Source organism: Gavialis gangeticus, unplaced genomic scaffold (genome assembly GCF_001723915.1).
Source record: "Gavialis gangeticus isolate Ggan-Ray unplaced genomic scaffold, GavGan_comp1, whole genome shotgun sequence".
Classification (NCBI taxonomy): domain Eukaryota; kingdom Metazoa; phylum Chordata; order Crocodylia; family Gavialidae; genus Gavialis; species Gavialis gangeticus.
The window spans coordinates 48,006,963-48,025,075 of record NW_017729000.1 but is presented as its reverse complement, the minus strand read 5'-3'; the positions used below and the strand labels follow the sequence as shown (position 1 = coordinate 48,025,075).

The window sequence follows — 18,113 nt, the reverse complement described above, 5'->3', positions numbered from 1 at the left end:
TGTCTGCAGAGAAACTCAAGGTAGGATCAGGACAAGAAACTGTCATTTCATATTCTTTGAAATTATTTAAAGCCCAAACAGACCAGCTTCAAGGGGCCTCTTTTTTCTGGAGAGGAAAAACATTGCACTCTAGTTTCATTGAAAGTGTTGTCAAGTCAAGGAGGTGGCTCTCTAATAAAAACAACAGAATAAATCTTACGAAGTAAGGGGAGGTCCAACATGAAAGGGGAAACAGCTGTGAAGGGGATGAAGCCATCTGAAAGCAAGGTGGGAATGAAAAGAGCAAAGGACTGAAAAGGCTGGATGTGATCTGTTGAAAGTTCCAGCCAGGCAAGGGTTAAGGACTGTGGTGGTGATAGGGAGTGTGTAGGCCCTGTGAATTCATTCACCAGCCTTGTGAGTTTTACCAAGGTTGCTTTTTTTTCTCTCTCTTTACATTTTTTAAAGACGGCTTGTCTGTTTGGCAGGATTTCTCCAGCTCCAGTTTGAAGGTATTTGATTGGCTGGCAGATAGTAGCTCTATCCCTCCAGAGCTTTGAGAAAATGTTGAATATTCTTAGCAGTTTGCTCACACTTGCTGTAGTGAGTGTCTTTTAGCCAAATGCTGAATTGCTCCTGCAATATATTCCTCCTAGGGTTTATGTAGCAAGGTCTTTCCCTCCACCCTTTCATTGACTGCACTCATCATCACTCTCTACCTCCCTTTCAGACTTACTCCCAACCCCTCCTCCCTTTTATTCCCCTTTCCTTCCCATCCTTCCTGCTGGATCTCTAGCAATCTTTTGACACCTGAAGGAAAGCCTGGGAGGTGTGACCCATTGCAAGGGGAAAAAAACCAATACAAGGAAAGTCTATGAAGGTGTGGGGGATGGGGCGACTCCTTGTGTGTAGCTGCTGATTATTTTGCATGGATTGTTGAAGAGAAAAGAGCTGCATTTGGGGGGGGACAAACCACGCTCGTTGCTCTGGTAAGTGCAAGCACAATGCACACCATTGCCATTGTTAATCACTTACTTGCTTCATCCCCATGGCATCCTGTATCCTATGTTGCTTGAACATTTCATTATTATGATTATGATTATTATCATTAGGTGTATCAGCATCATGCTTAAATCACTAGAGATTGAATTGCCTCTAAAAACACACGTGTGTGTGTGTGTGTGTGTGTGTGTGTGTGAGTGTGTGTGTGTGTGTGTGTGTGAGTGTGTGTGTGTGTGTGTGTGTGAGTGTGTGTGTGTGTGTGTGTGTGAGTGTGTGTGTGTGTGTGTGTGTGAGTGTGTGTGTGTGTGTGTGTGTGAGTGTGTGTGTGTGTGTGTGTGTGAGTGTGTGTGTGTGTGTGTGTGTGTGTGTGTGTGTGACTATTCTCTGAATATGCTTTCAAATATTTTCTAACTCAGCCAGGTGTCTGGATTGGGAATGCTAGGTGCTGCACTAGAACACATTACTGGATAAAAATGATGATCTTTGCTATTATTGATTTCAAAATCCTACATTCATTTCGAGGAACACATTAATTCTCAGGATTACTTAAATATCTGGAATGTTTGAGAGCTGAAAATTAAAATGGGGCAATTTAACCATATCCCTCAGTTATGGGGCTAGTTTTCTTTACCAAGTGCCTGATATATTCAGTATTATGTTTTATAACAAAGCTACATTTAAAGATCAATTCAGCAGTGGTTATAGCATCCAAATTACATGGTTGTCATGGAGATGGTACAGAGAAGCTGAAGTGATATGACTGCATCTGGACTATGGAAGGTCTTTACTGATAAGTGAGATTTTTTTTCTTTCCTCCTATGTCTTTTTGTCTGTGTTACGTTGCCATTTCTTTTAATCTTGAATGAAGCAATACAGTATTACAGGATTTAAAGGTTTAGCATGTAGGTAGGTTGTGTTTTTGCCCCCATAGCACTGTATTATTATCTTAATTGTTATATTAGCATCTGTGTCTTGCTCTGCATGAGTGTGGATATTTTTTTTTGGTCAGACTTGGAAAGAGGAAGGCACAAGAAGGATACTTTGCAGATCCATAGCTAGATCTGAAAGTACTTTCTAATGAAGTGCCTAAAATGACTGCATCGCAGTGACATTTTTCACATTTTGGGGACAAAAGGAAATATTCTGTGTTACTTTAGCCATATTTCATTCCCATTTTTCCTGGTCTTAACTTTGAGAATGTAGAGATATAGTCACCTGAACCTTTATAACCTAGGCAGTATGACATTTTTTGCAACTGGTAAGGGGAATATATTGGCAACTGAAAATGAAAATACATAATTTATGAGGAAGCAATTCTCCTGCCTAAGGCTAGCTAGAATACAAAGAGTATTTCTGTGGAAAATGCATGTTATATGTTACAGATGTGTATTTCTGTAGAGTTTGTGACTAAATCATACTATTATACCCTTCTTCATTATATTTGGTGTTCTACCAGTTTTAGGCAGCATTTAATCTGATCTCATTGTGTGCTCAAACAATAAATGTGTAATTTGGAGCTGGACTGACTTCCATCTATATAATACACTGGGAATGCATGGGGCATTGTCTTCATAAATACAATTTCACCCTTTTTGTTAGCCAGAGTCTATTGTAGAAATGTAAATAAAGTAAAATACATTGGTGGAAAAAAGCCTATCAGAATGGCAGTGTTTCTGTAATTATAATATCACCAAGCATAGGGGAGAATTAATTGCTAGGATAAACAGAGCTTTGTGGCTGTCGGATCAGGGTGATATTTGCATGATGTTCCAGGCCTGCATTATAGTAGCTGGTATTATAGCCTAAATTCTCCATTTCCAAATGGATAATGTTTTTAGTCCCAGAATGTATAATATTATTATTAGGTACTTTATTAAAAAATTCCCACGTCTCTATCCAATTCTACATTACCAACTATGTCAAAGTGTGCAGTTCAGTAAAGATTTTCTTTAACACGATTTTTCATGTTCAAGTCCAGAGCAGACAGTGAGGAAGTCTAAAAGTGGGAGCTCAGCCTGTAGGGTATGTCTGTGAGACGGCTCATTCACAAAATGGATGATTCTCAGTCTGGCTGCTTCTCTCCCCAAAAGTTATGCATGGGTGTAAATGGCAACCTGTTGTATTGTCTCCAAAAACACCACAAAATGCATAGGAGTGGTCTGAGGTGGTTGGAATGACATGGTGCCACCTTTCTTTGGATCGTATCTACTTTCTCCCCATATTAATTTCTCCATCTCAGGAAAGCTTTATTATTACCTGGGGAAACTGGTTTGGTGGGGCGCAGGGACAGGGGGAGGGCGGATCCCGCCACTGCATGCACTCCTGGGCCAGCATGGAGGGAGGGGCTGTGCCCCCTGGATCTGGGCACGGGGCAAGGGCAGGCTGCCGTTGCAGGCTTTGCCCTAGGCACCAAACTTCCTTACACTTCCCAGACATTAGGGCTGGAAGGGACCTCGGAAGATCATCATTCCTTGCCATGGCACTGGGACAGAGTGTCAAAAACATCCACAACCTTGACTTGTAAGATGTTGGTGTGCCAGCAGCAGACGGCAGGAGAGCTGCAAGGGGCCCAATCCTTGTTGTGGCAGCACAGCACCGGCCCCTTCCCTGCTGTCCACTCCGAAGCACGCTTGCCAAGAAAATGTCTTTGCATGCCACACCTTAGAAGATGTGCTGGGGGTTGCTAATGCCTACCCCTGTTCTAACCACTAGACTGCAAGCTTTGCAGAAAGGGTTGCACAAGCACTAAAAGACACTATTGACCAGTGTAGAGTTTAAAAGCAAGAGTGGGAGGAAGCAGTATTTTTAACAAGAGACTTAGTTGTTGAAGTAAAGATACCATTTCTTCACTAACACTAGGATTATGGCTGCCTACTGGGTGGGGGAAAGTGAGTAAGGGGTCTTGCTTCATCCCACCGGGTTTCCAAGGTGTGGCCTTCTTCATGTATGTTTGGCCATACGTGCTTTCCTCCATGAATCAGTGATTCTTCCCTCATGCACAAATAGGGAGCTTCCTGTGGGGCTACATGGCACCACACCAACCTTTGCTGCAAGCAATGACTGCATGTGACACCTCACTCTGAGCCTGTGTTGAGCCTTGGCACAGAGAAGGGTGATAGGTAGAGCATAGGGCTGGGGCAGAGCCGTTTTCCCTAAATTTCCTTTTCATAACTCAACAGGAAACTGAACTGGAGAACACATCCATCATGCCTGGACCCATGATTTTTTCAGGCTCAAAGGCCTTGCTGATTACTCTTGATATAAACACCCTAGAGGCTCTGTCATCTGATTATCCCTGTTACTAGATATGTGCTAACATACGTCCATGCTTCAGAAAGCAGCTCCTTGCAGCCAAATCAAGCTCAGAAGGAACAATATTACGTAAGGGCCACATCTACATGAAACGCTGACTGCTCAGTAGCCCATGACTACTGTGCAGTAGCATAGCATAGCAGAAAGCGTGACGTGACACTACTGCACATTAGTCTTAGGCTACTGTGCAGTCAGCATCACGAAAAAGCCGTTCAGCAGCACTACTGTGCAGTAACTCCAGTTACTAAATGTCTGCGCAGTAACAACCGTGCAGTCAGCATCTCATGTAGATGCAATCATGTTGCCATTTAGACACAAGATACTGGTTTCAATTCCATAACCAGGAGTGGGTGAGCAGGGCACTAGCCCTAGGGCTCTGATTTAGAGGGGATACAATATGGTCACTGCTGCTGCCCAGAGCAGCAACAAACACTGCACTGGGCCTAAGAGGGCAGCATTTCAAAGGAATTTAGGCATCTTCAAAGTCCTCCCTTGACCCCTGTGGTGCAGGGGCTAAATACAAGGTAAACAGTCCATTCTAGCCCAGCATGGGTATTACCCTACTTAACGGGAGCAGGGAGGTTGTTTCTGCTGCCACATTTACACACCGCCCCATGCAGCTGACCGAGCCTCTAAGGAAACTCACTGCTTGTATCTGTAGCATGAAGGAGCTGTCACTTCCAGACAGAAATTTGTCTGCACTGGGGAGAACTCCTCCTAGCCCTCCCCCCGAACTTGGGTGCTTTCACGCCCTGACAACAGATGGTCAGAGCTTCTGGGTGCCTTTTAGCTCTCCGAGCACCATGTAGTATTGACGGACAGTGCTGCTTCTCTTGGCCTCCTTCTGCAGGAAGCGGGCTGCCAGTGGCTCTTCTCCGGGGCTGGCTCCTTGCCCATGTCTCAGGACATTTTTACACCACTGAGGAGCAACTCTGTCAGCAGTAACTTCTGTGGGAGAGCCCTGTAGGACTGGTGGGAAGATAATGATGCCAAGAGCAGCCGTGGCCCAGCTTCCACCCTAAGCTTGCCCCAACCCAAAGACTGTCCTGGAGGTGGCACTGAGCCCACCACTCGGAAGAGGAAATCTTTTGTTCTTCACAGCACAGTGTGGAGGTGATTTGGCCCTCGCTGTGAATCTTCACTGTGACCTATGCTCTCTGCAGAGCAGGAACCAGGAAGACCAAGGCCCAACAATATGTAGGTGGGGCCCAATTTAGGGCTGCAAGCAAAGAAACCGGCTCTTGCTGTTTGAGGCCTGCTTTGTTCTGGGAAACAGAATGGTGTCAGCAAACAGGACGGCATCAAAGAAACGCCTGACTCCATCCCCAGTTTCTTCTTCTAACTGGGACAGTCCTCAAGATCTTGTCTTTTTGGCTACCTGCTCACATCAGAAGGGATTACAATAATATTGCCTCCTAAATAAATAGCCTGAGACCATACCAGAGTGTTTTTTTCATGGTGGGATTCTTTTGCCAAATCTTGCAATTTTATCCCAGTTTTGTAATATTTGGTGATTGTCTTATAGCCAAGTTCCTTGAGTTGTATTTCAGTTTTCATGAAAAAAAAAAATCAGTTTTCCTTTAAAAACTTTAGCAAATTTCTAGCCTTCACTGTTGCACCAGAAAAAAGGAAAATATAATCTAAAGGCTCCAAAAACTCAGAAAGGCCAGTAAATAGAACCCCACATTAATTATGGTTTATATACTCCAATTTTAAGCTGACCTCATGCCTTTAGTGACTTGGCTCATGATTTGCAAATGCTTGGAAATGGCAAAGGGAGAGTTTTTTTGTGGCAATGTATTGCTAAACACAAAGCCATGAGCCTCTAAGTTCAGGGAAAAAGAAAGGAGAAAGAACAAAGCTTCAGATGGCATTACCCAGACTCTTTTGGTGTTCCTTTTGAAATTCAGCCACTGCCCCTTTCATTTCATAGGCACTACCTGGTGAGCAGTGCAGTGGACAAATTTCTGTCCTATAAGAAGGATAGGCACAAACTAGAACCCACAGCCCACTCACTTAGAGGCTCACTGAGTCACACACCCTCTGGTAGGCTCTTTTTCTTTTAGACCTATATACTTCCCTGTCTTGCCTACCCTGGGAACCAGCCTCTAAAGAATCGCTGGCCCAGAAAACTGACCTTTGGCATAGTGGCAAGAGCGGAAATCAAAGATGCAGGTTTAAATCCTCTTTAGGTGAGGAGAACACCTAATAGTTATCGGTTTCTGGCAGCTGATAATTTTAAGCCTTATCAGCTTATGTCCACAATGGGTGCATGCACATAGGCATCTACATGCCCAGCCAGTGAGTAACCTACCTTGTATGCTCAGTCTGTGTGCACATTTAATGCGCTCGCACTGTGAGGGAAATAGAATTGTTACTTGTATGTAAGTGGTATGCAGCTAAAAACCTGCCATTCTGATGCATGATTCTGATTTAACTGGATGTGATTTGGATGCACTAGGCTGGCAAACTTAATAAAAAGGATGGGTGGGGTTTTCTTTTCCTCACTGCTTTTTTGTAACTCAAAATGGTGTGTTACAAAAGTAGGTGCAATAATGGGCTTTTAGAGATTGGAACAGGGTGGAATAGAATCGCACTTAGGCACCTAAATCCACTTAGACACCTAATTCCAATTACATGGAATAGAAAATGGCTTCCTGTTCTCAGGGCCATTTTCCTTTGGTGTACTGGAACACGTTTATACCACCTCTGTGAAGCATGCTCTGTCTTCTTGCTCCCATTCCACAGGCACTTAACTCCTGAAAATGAGGTAGCATAGTGGTGCTGAGCACATGCATAGTGCTGGAGTTAGGCTCCCAGAGCTAGTTAGGAAGAGCTCCTCGGGAATCCACCCTGCACAGGACGCTTCCTTGGCCAGAGTTAAGCCGCTGTAAGAGCTTAACAGCTATCTCAGCCCCCAGTCACTAGAGTAGGAGATGACTTTGGGGGGGTGGGGCGGAAGGCCACAGCACACCATGTTATGGTTATTCCCTGCTTCCTAAGCCTGTAAAATATTAAGCGGTGTTATGGTTAGAATGTGTTGTGCACAGTCACATATTAAGACTTAATAGTGCTTCTTTTCTGCGCAGCTCTGACTTGCTACTAGAGGGCAAATAAGCAGGGGCATGGTTAGGAACCGGGACACCTGGGCTCTATCCCTACTCTGAGTCGGGGAAGGGCTAGAAGCACTGCATCTTGGGATGCTAGAGGACTGCAAACTGCTTGTTTTAAACCTCTGTGGAGCAGACTGAAATTACCCTAACATGAGCTAGGTATCACAGCCCAGAGTTAACCTTTGCCTGAAGTGGTGTAAATTTGAGATGTGCAGGGGGCCCTTAGAACAAGTTAATGAACTTTAACATGTGGACACTTGCATTGTAAGTGCCTTTAGTGTCTAAGTGTAAAATGTAACTTCACCCTTACACTGGGAGCCAGTTGCAAAGCCTAAAAGCAGATAGTATACAGCTTCCTGACCACGGGAATGGAGTAACAAACGTTCAGGCGCTTATTTTTTTATTTCCTCATTGCTGCCCTTTGTTTCAGTGGTGGGCTGGCTGTGGAAAGGTTCTGGGGCAGCTTCCACTGGGAAGTTGGACAGACTGGAGCCCTGCAGGTGACTTGATTGCAGGCTACAAGTTGTTTATGAGCTATATTATGGCTACCAGTGTTCACCCAGAGCATTGAATCTACTCATTGAGTTTTTGGTACTACTCTAAAATTCAAATGAGAATTTCGAGTTTTGAATAGCCACAGTTTACCCTAGAGAGCTCAACGCATACTCACAGTTGGCAAAAAGAGATTTACAATTATTTCCATACCATGACATGCAATTTTGAACACATCTGGATGAGACCTGGTAGCAAAGAGTGAAGTCTGTTATCCTGTAGGTAGGGATCTACCCTATTCACGGTTTCACATTTTTTCATGGAAACTTGTGAAAGCTAGCCCATGAAAGCTTGTGTTATATCTGTCTGTCTGTTTGCCTGTGTACACACACACTTTGATTAGTCTATAAGATTCAAATCTACTCTGCCTTTACTTAACTTCAGACTAGCACAGCTAGCTATGTTTCTTTGTTCATGCTCTTTGCTCTTCGCCAAATTAATTGGCATTGGTTAGTCTATAAGGTGCAAATCTACCTTGCCTTATAATTGGAACAGTGCCATGTATCCCAGTTGCAAGTGTAACCCAGGTGGTACTCCAAGAGGTACCGACTCTCCAGTTGAAGGGATCAAAGCAGGTGCACAAGCGCTGTGGGAGGTATAGGGACTCTCCTCCCCCTATAGAGCAGAGCCAGACCACCAATGGGGACTTAACCATATACCTTTTAATACTGGGAACATAACAGGCATAAATCAGAGGGTATAGTGGACACCTACAATGCCCCAAGGGGGCAGGATTCAACAAAGGTTAGACACTTACAATCATTGACAAAAAACACTTACAATCATTAACAAAACATAAAACACAAACAACAGAACAAACAGTACAGGTTGGTGAAATATAAAAAGGCACAAAATGTCAAATGACAAGGAAAGATAGGGCCTTAGTACCTGGAGGGGGAGAAAGGGAGGAAAAACACAATGGCCCCTTTCCACTACAAGAAGATTTGCTTTTGTTAGCTCACTCACCCCAAGTCACCTCAGCTGGGACTTGGACCCAAATCTCCCATATGGTGGGCAGGAACACTGCCACACAGCCATGACTGGTGGTCCTGCTCCAGCCTGCTAGGGGTCTTGACCTTTCCGGAGCCCCGGCCTCACATTGAACTACCTGGCCTCTGATTGGAGGAGCTGGAAGCAGAGCTGGGAACCCCTCAGGTCGCTGCTCAGATCCTTCCTGGAGCGGGGGGAGCCTCTCCTGCTGGCTGCAGTCTCTCTAGGGGATCCTGGAGCCCAGTGGGGAGCCTCTCCTGCCAGCCACATGCCGCGCTGCTGAGGGTTCCACTGCTGCCTGCAGGTCCTGCTCTGTCAGGCTCTTCTGGGGCACTGCTTCTGCCCCGCTGGCTCAGCTCTTGCCAGCTCTGTGAAGCTCCTTCCTTGTTGTCCCTCCCTGGTCTCACCCCTGAGTCAGCCCACGCTGCCTCTTTTATCCCCCTCCAGGTGACCCAAGGGGTCAATCAGAACACGGGGGGAGTGAGTCTCTGGGGCCTGGTTGGTGCGGAAAGGGAATCCCAAGTCCTCCAATCATCTTCTATCCCTTCAAAACCCCTGGGCCAAATAATTACCAGATTGGTGAGAAAAGGGAATCCCGAGTCCTCCAATCATCTTTTGCCCTTTCAAAACCCCTGGGCTAGGTCACTGCCAGCTAGCCCATCACACAAGGACAGCTGACCACTCCCCTGAGTGCCCCATGATCATCCCATAAAGCTCCTTTGCAGGACTTTCTGCAGGAGGGTAGGGACCCAGACCAGTGAAGTCTGCTCTCCAGTTCCAGGGCAGTTCTTTGGTGAAGACATGACCCTTGCACTTGCTTCCTGTCTCTCTGTTCTGGCATAGCTGGCAAAAAATAAACATGAAATAAGCATGAATTGAGTCCTCAATGGCCATGTCTATATGAGACCCTGATTGCGCAGTTGTTACTGCTCAGTTATTTAGTACTTGTATAAACCAGAGTTACTGTGCAGTAGCATTGCATAACAGCTTTTTCATGACGCTGACTGCGCAGTAGTATTGCATCATGCTTTCTGCCACATAATACTACTGTGCAGTAATCCCGGGCTACTGGGCAGTCAGCGTCTTGTGTAGACATGGCCAGTATGTCCCTGAAGGAAAAGGAATTAGCAGCAGGGAAGGCCAGTTCTCCAGGGCAAACCCTTAGGAAGAGTCAAACTCAAAGGCTAGGGACAGAAGTTACGCATAAACTGGCTTAAGTGATCGGAAACTGGTTTAAACCTGTAACAGAACAGAGGTTCAGTGCACATAAACCAGTTTCAAAATGGCGACAACTGATTTAAGATAAACCTAATTTGAGTCAAACTGGTTAATGGAACTTCTGTTCCAGACCAAAAGAAAGCTTGGCTTAATGTTTGTTTTACTGTCATTTAAATGAACATTTAAAAGCCCTTTCCACCTGCTGGAGCTAAGTTTCTCAGACTCAACGTGTTAGGAGCTGGGAGAGTTGAAGCTGCGGATGTCTTAAGAAGCAAAAGTGTACGCACACCAAGCTATGTACCTGAGCTATTTGCCTTGTCGTTGTGGTTCTGGCTCTGTACTCAGTCAGGAACAAGCTGCTGTGTGTTTGTGGTGGTGGACAGTAAAGCATCCCAGCGCAGTTCTCTGAGGATGTTTGGGGCCTCTTGCTCCATGTGCTTCCTCTGTGGTCTGTATCTCTCTGCAAGAAGCAGTCTAGTCAGTGTACTTTCTTTCCCTCCCCTCAAAGGCTGCGTAGAATGAGAGACAGAGGCAGGGACCCCCCAGAAAAAGAAAGAGGTTTGTTCTGCTCAAAGAGAAAAATCCAGTTCTCTGCTCCATGAGGAAAGGGGTTGGAAAAGTAAAAATCCCAGTGCTGCTTGTCCCCCTGCCATACCAATTCATTATACATGCTAAAGACTTTAATTAGAGCTGTGCAACTAATTGATTTCTTGGTTTGCTGGCCAAGCCAAAAAATCAAACAGCATTTTAGATTCAGAGCAATCCAAAAACAAAGAATTCTTGATTTTTTTTTTTTCCATTTTTTTTTTTTTTGGAGGGGGGCAGAATGAAACAACAAATAAAAATTGAACTTTTTGCAGTCTGACATTTCACATTTGGGGATGATTTTTTATTCTTTTCTCAAAATTATATTTAGACAAAATGTTAAGTGAAAGACTGTTTCCAAGCAAAATAATTGAAGTGTCATTTCTAAAATGTTGATTTTTTTTTTCCTTTTTTGTCTAGTGAAAACTATTTTTCAATCAATCCGTAACAGCATTTCAGATGAATAAACAATTTATCCAAAAAATGTCATCCTGCCCTAAGCTACCCAGAGATAAATCTAATGCTCTATAATGAAACAAAGCAGCACCTTTCCTTGCCTGTCTATAAATGAAATTCTACCCATACTATATTTCTCCCTATAGTGTAGATTTTGAATATTTTGTTTATGAATTGCAAACAGCGGGCACCTGGGAAACCCTGGCTGAGGCAGGGACCTTGGCATTGTTTCGGCTTGTTGTTGGTTTTTTTTGGCATTGTCTGCCTGCCAAGCCAGTCCCTGTTTAGGGACTCCCCAAGCAGAACCCAGGGAGACAGGGATGACACACAGGAAGGCAGGCTTTTGGTTGGCTGGCAAGCAGGGCATACTTGATATAAGGGATTTTACTAAATTCCAAATATATTTGTATTCTGTGGTACAGTGGAGGCTGGAGGAGCAGGCAGGAAAAGAGAGCTTTATTTAATTAGATTATGAGGCCCCAAAGGCTTCAGACTCATAAAAAGAAAAGAAAAGAAAAGAAATGATTTTTGTAATTGAGGATGGGGTTCCTGCCAAGGGATGCTTTAATGAGTATTTAGGGTTTATCTCAAGGTTAGCTTTAGCAGACATGGGCAGCTATTACAGCCACAGTGTGCTGAAGGCTTTCAGGCTGCAGAAGGTGATGGCTGCTTCTGCTCAAATCCATACCCATTGTTTTCACACCTTTCCAATAATGAGAATCATTTGCCATCTTTTATTCCAAGTCCTTGATGTATTCTTCTGATACTGAATCTCTGGGAAAGATGTGCTATCTCCATTGTACAGGTGGGTACACTGAAGCACAAAGACAGCAAAGGGCAGGGCACAATTAGTTCACCGAAACTATCCAGCCAAAATGTTTTCACTATTCTGCTCTCGATAAGCTCCTGTATATAGGGCATTCTTGAGCCAGGTATATAGTATTACCTGGATTCTGGCTTTCTCCATGGCCCATAGGCAATCCTGTATGGACCACCACAAATTAAAACAGTTGGGGCCTTCAGTGGTAGGTTTGACAATCACACATGCAGGTAGCAGAGTAAAATACAAGTGAAGCCCAGGTAGTGATCTTTTTAAGATATTGATGCCTAACCACTTCTGAATGTTTGCTCAGGCTTCTAGCTGTGAAGGGAGAGTCAGTCCAGGCTGGAGAGTTGAGGCAGAGGGGTCTACCAGACATCTGGACCAGGGCTGGACACTCCACGTGGAAGTGGCTAGGGTCCAGAGACTGTTGCAACTGCAGAAGAGAAGTAGAAAATGGCCCAGGGAATTGTTTAGTGAAAGGAGTAGGGCCTGTTTGACTTCCCCTCACAGTGCTTCAGGAGTTTGGCCTGGGTTTTGCTACCTCAACACTTTTGGTCTGAGAAAGAAGGTAGACAGTGGGCTACCTACACATTCATTAGCAAGTGTTTGCTAATGCACATCAAATTTAATATCTCCATTGTGAGATACTAGAAAAAGGCACATTAGACTATTTTAATACATATTAGTGAAAACATACAGGTTTTTTGTGATGCTTTAATGCAAATGCGCACATTTGGACGTGTTGACTGTAACCTAATAGTGCCAGTGGAAGGACTGGAGCAGTAGTACTTCTGGGATGAGTCCTGGGAGCAGAAGAAGGATTTAGGAGCATAACTGCTAACTAAAGGGAGGGTATGCAGAGCCTCATGGACTCAGAAGGAAGGAGTACTCTCCTCTTACCTTGCTACAGTTTGCTATAACTGACATCTGGGCTGTCCGGGTGCATCCTGGTTTCTGGAGCAGTGGTGCTGAAAAACAAACGTTCTCTTATACTCTGTGGTCTGCACTGTATTTTCTGTGCCATGCCCACTGGATGTGATACAGCGGACACCAGCCTGACTGTTGTGGCCAAGAATACATGATACGGCTGTGGCAGAGCAGGGATTAGAGCTATGGTGTTTCTGGGCTCCAACACTGTACTTGTTTCCCTAGAGATGACCTTGTTGTGGGAAGATGTCATATGGAACGACATCCAGAAACAAAGGTGTTTCAGGTTGGGTACCTGAAAATAGAGGTACTTTAAAACCAGTGGCTACCCTAGAAAGTGTTGGACTCAATCCTTTCCTGAGGGAGATCGGGCAAGTTGCTCTTTCCATGACCCTGCTATTAGCTATCATTCCTTCTTTAACTCTGCAGGATTCATCAAGATCTCCTTGACACCTCTAGCTTCTGGCACTGTTTCTACTTGTGCCAAAAACAAAGGAGGTTTCACATACATGCCTTTAAGGAGCACTTCACATTGTATGTTTGTCACTAATGCCTGCGCAGTTTTAAGACTATCAGCTGGAGGCTTGTCCAGATTGACCTGTCTCTCACTTCCAAAACCACATGTTCATGACCGTGCTAGTTCGATTGCTGAAGGCCCTGGTTTTAGTTTTAGTTATGGTTGTCAGCTTTCTTTGAGAGACAGGGAATGGCCTCATCTCTCCCAAATGGGAGCCTCATTCAATAAATATTTCTCAATCTGTTCTAATTTGTATGGGTGTGAATTTAATTAGTACCGGCCAAAGGGAACGGGCCAGCTGTCTTAGGGTCGGTGTAGATGAAATGGGGGCCCTAAACTGAAGGGGTGAGTTTTTAAAAACACAGCCTCAATTTAGGGCCCCTTAAACCCCAATATCGTGCACACACCCCGCTGACTTACCTTCGTCTCCGGCGGTGGGGAAGGGAGGGCGAGCTGCCAGCAGGTGGAGTGGTCCCTGGGCTGTGGGGGGGCTAGTGCTTCCCTCTGCAGTAGTGGTCTGCCCTGGCCCCTCCCCCACAAGTGACAGCCGCCCACAGGCACCCGGCTTGGGCAGTCCCAGGGGGCACCGCTGCCACGGAGGGAAGCACCGGGCCCCATGCAGCCCAGGCAGGCAGGCTCTGGGGGAAAAAAAAGATCAGACTTACCACTTTTCTTGGGCAGAGCCTGCCTTCCCAGGCTGCCTGCTTTTCCTCTGTGAACTGCACAGAGCCTGGTGCTTTGCTCCGCGGCTGTAGGGGCAGCAAACTAAAACTCCTCAGAGGACTTTTAGTTTGCTCCGCCCCAAGTCATTTAAGGTGCATTACGCTGCTGAATTTCCTACAGCGGCTCTAATTAATGCGCAATACGCCGCCAATGCATGCAAACACCAACACCATTAAAGTGGTGAAAAAGCATTTAGCCCACTTTAAAGTGTCATGTACGCACGCCTCTTGTTTCATCTACACATGCCTATAAAGAGCAAAGACCTCTTATTCATCTGCAGGTCTAGCACTGACCATGTCAATGAAGGCCCCCTCCAACCCCTACACCCAGAGGACTTCGTCTCATCATGGACAAACCACTCCTTGATATAAAAACAGAATTCATTCTCCATGTTCCTGCAGCTTTTAGCTTCCTCTGATGCACATGCCAAGAAGGCGGCTTATTAGAGTCCTTAAGGAAAGGATCTGAGGCTGCTGCCTTATTTCCCACTGTCTGTCAAGCAGCTGTCAGCTGGTGATGGCACCCAGTCACTCCCATCCTGGGCTATGTTCAGACCAGCAATTGGGATGTGAAAGTCTTGTTATCCTATTAATGTTGCTTGATTAATCTAGCTCACAGTGAAGATCATTACACTTTTGTCACTGGTACATTTATAAGTAACTTATGAAGAGTTGAATGATTACTGGAGGTTTTGAAAAATGTTGGCAACAATTTTTACACAATTTAATGGGATGCTTCCAACCCTGGCTTATAATAATTCATCATTGTTTCTTCTGAGGTGCCTATTATCACCTGCAAGTAATATACTGATACTATCAATTAATCCTTTATTAATCTTTTATAAATGTTTTCTAAATGCGTCCTTAATCTAAAAGGGTGACCTTTAAGATTGTACATCTTTTCCTCCAATTTTGTATCTCAAGGGTTGGCTGCTGTATCTGCCTCTTGGCTTTCCCATATTCTTTCAATGGATTGCAGCCACTTTTATTGGTAAGAAGACTTTCTTGAGAAGACTGTATCATTTACTTCCAGAACAATATCTGCTCTTTTCTGAAGTGAAGGACTGTAGGCTCTGGAACTCATATCACCCATGGGGTGTGCAGAAGCTGAGTTGTTGTCCTGCAAGGTACATTTTAAGCATAAACTCTTTATTCTGGGTGCTGCCCCAGGGAATGACCTTGAGTTTCTTGACTGGGGACCTGGAAGAGGTATCCCTATGTGACAGTGCTCGTGTTTAAAATTATCACAATTCTACTTCTGCTTGAACCTAAATAAGATGCTGGTGAGTACTGTTCATTCTAACAATGCATTCATTAAATAATGGATGACCTGCATTTTCAGTAGTACTTTACACCAAAGCAAAGAGAGTCAAAACACTGCCATGTTAGAATGGAATAGACATTGCCAGTGGACCCAAGCATTCAGAATTCCTGAGTTGGCCCCCCCAAGTCATACCAGCAGCTTTACACACAGAAACAATATGAAGTTTAAAATAAAGGACGGGGACACGTGTACGTCAGTTGGAGCACAGTTTTCACAGAACAGTCATTCCCTTTCTGACCTCACTATCTTCGTGCTCAAGGAAAATCTACCTGTAACAGGGAACCTTTGCCCTGTTACTGGAGGGTGGTGTGGCCTGTTTAAGAGCAGAGTCCTTATAGCATAGGTAGCTAGCAGAGCAGGGGTTAAAGGACAACCCTGAGTTCAAGTCAACTAACCAGGGCCTCACATGACCAGAAGAAGGCTCAGGCCAGAGCTATATAAGCCCAGGGATGGAGCCAGTCAAGGAGGCCAGCCCTGAGAGTCATGAAGTGTGGAGCTCCTGGCAGCACCACGGTGCTCCCCCTGCCCCACCCCCCAAATTTACAAGGAGGCTGGAAGAAAGTGGCTCTGCAGGTCTGGGAACAAGAAAGCTACAGAGAGCGCGCGAGAGAGAGAGCGCAAGTGAGCCTTAAGTTTTATGTTAAGACTGGTGTCTTGGGTTTGGGACTAGAGGGGTGGGTCAGAGGTCCTATTAGTGCCCTAGGGGCATGTGATTGTCTTCGGCCCTGCTGGGGGTAGGTTCAAGGCAGAGCAGGGGCTGGGGCCCAGAAGCCCAGCTTAGAGTGGTGAGCCTGGGCTTCAGGACCAGCCAGAGTAGAGGCGTGGAAGCCAGGAAGGCTTACCACATGTTACCCCATGTTGAATTTTTTCACAATAAACACTGTTGTAAAGGGAGGTGCTGATGAATAGTAAAGATTTTTTTTCCTCAAAGTGAATAACAATCATTTAAAAAAAATAAAAAAACAGTTTCATGTATGAGTTATGATAGAGTTCCATTCTGCTGTTGTAAAAATAAAAGGATGGAAATGCTTTCTTCCAGGTAAAAGTTAAGTTCCTTTCCTGGTACCCCGCCTAAGCACAACTTTGATCTAAAGAGGACAACATATAACAATAAAAGAATGCACATACTTAAGTGTTTGCAGGTTCATTCGTTAATCTCCACTGAGCAAGAACACTGTCTCCCTGCATGTTTGTGCAAAACTCAGCATACTAGGGTCCTAATAAGAGTCTTTAGTTGCTGCTACAGTCATAACAGTAGTAAAATAATAACAGTAATAATAATAATGCTACAATGGCATGCTATTTTATACACCTAATGGAATGTTAGTCCTTACAGAAATTAATCCTGCCTTCCTTTTAGCTAATGTAAAACAGTGTTAAGTGCAAGGAAAGGGCCAACCCTACCTATAGAACATTGTAACTATGCCAACCAACAATTCAACACTTACCTTTTCAACATACAAAAATGATTCCCGTCATAGACGATCCCTCAGTTCCTGCTAGATGCTGTAAAGCCATCATTTCCAACAGTGAATCTGATCAGGAATTTTCCAATAAACTTTTTTTTTCCTTTTGAAAAATGTTCATTCTTTGAAACCACCTTAAGGGGATGTGTACACTGGTTTTGAAATAAAAGTTCCAAAATGAAATTTCTGGATCAAAGCCAAGGAGAAGAGTGATTTACTCCAGAATAATTAAGAGGCTGCAAGTCAACATACTCATGGGAGAGGTGGATGACTGAAGTTCAGGGCTCAGTTCTGAATGCAGTAAATGTTCTAATCAGTGCCTTAGCAAGGAAGTTTGGTGCCTGAAGCAAGAACAAAAAACATTGCCTCCAAACTTTAAGATAATTATAATTTTAATTGTGTGCCTAAATGGGAAAAATATTACATTTATTACCATATATGCAAAAATTACAATTCAAAACCACTTTCCAGGCCGGCTTTGGTGGACATGTCTTTCCGGGTAGTGGGAAAGGTGGGTTATATCACCCCTACATTGGACTCTACTAGGGCATGAGTGGGCCATACCAATGCCAGTTGCAGGGGGGGAGCATGGGCTATACCAGTGCAGGTATGCAGCCGTACTAATGCGGCCAGGGAGAAGGGAGGGAGGCAGCGCTGTGCAAGTGCTGCCAGGAAGTGAGTGGACTGTACCAATGGGGAGAAAAGAGGACCCGGGGAACTACAGGCCAGTCAGCCTTACCTCAATCCTGGGCAAGCTGTTTGAGGAAATTATTCTGGCATGCATCCAGGAGGGGCCAGCAGGGAATGGCATGCTCAGGGGCAACCAGCATGGGTTCATCAGTGGCAGGTCCTGTCAGACCAACCTGGTGGCCTTTTACGACCAGGTCACTAAATCATTGGATGCAGGGGTGGCAGTGGATATAGTTTTCCTGGACTTCAGGAAGGCTTTTGACACTGTCTCTCACCCCATTCTCATTAGGAAGCTGGGGGACTGTGGCGTAGACACCCATACAGTCCAATGGGTCGCCAACTGGTTAGAGAGTCGCACCCAGAGGGTGGTAGTGGATGGGTCCTTCTCGACCTGGAAGGACGTGGGAAGTGGGGTCCCACAGGGCTCGGTCCTTGGG

General features: G+C 44.9%; 1 protein-coding gene across 1 annotated transcript in view; it reads left to right on the top strand.

Moving 5' to 3' along the window:
- Window positions 1-539: 539 nt before the first annotated feature.
- The window catches only part of PSD2 (pleckstrin and Sec7 domain containing 2), a 269,100-nt gene continuing 251,526 nt past the window's right edge, over window positions 540-18,113 (top strand). Inside the window, exon 1 of the mRNA XM_019506603.1 lies at window positions 540-968. The gene's annotated coding sequence lies outside the window, so the exon portion shown is untranslated. The remainder of the gene's footprint in view (window positions 969-18,113) is intronic.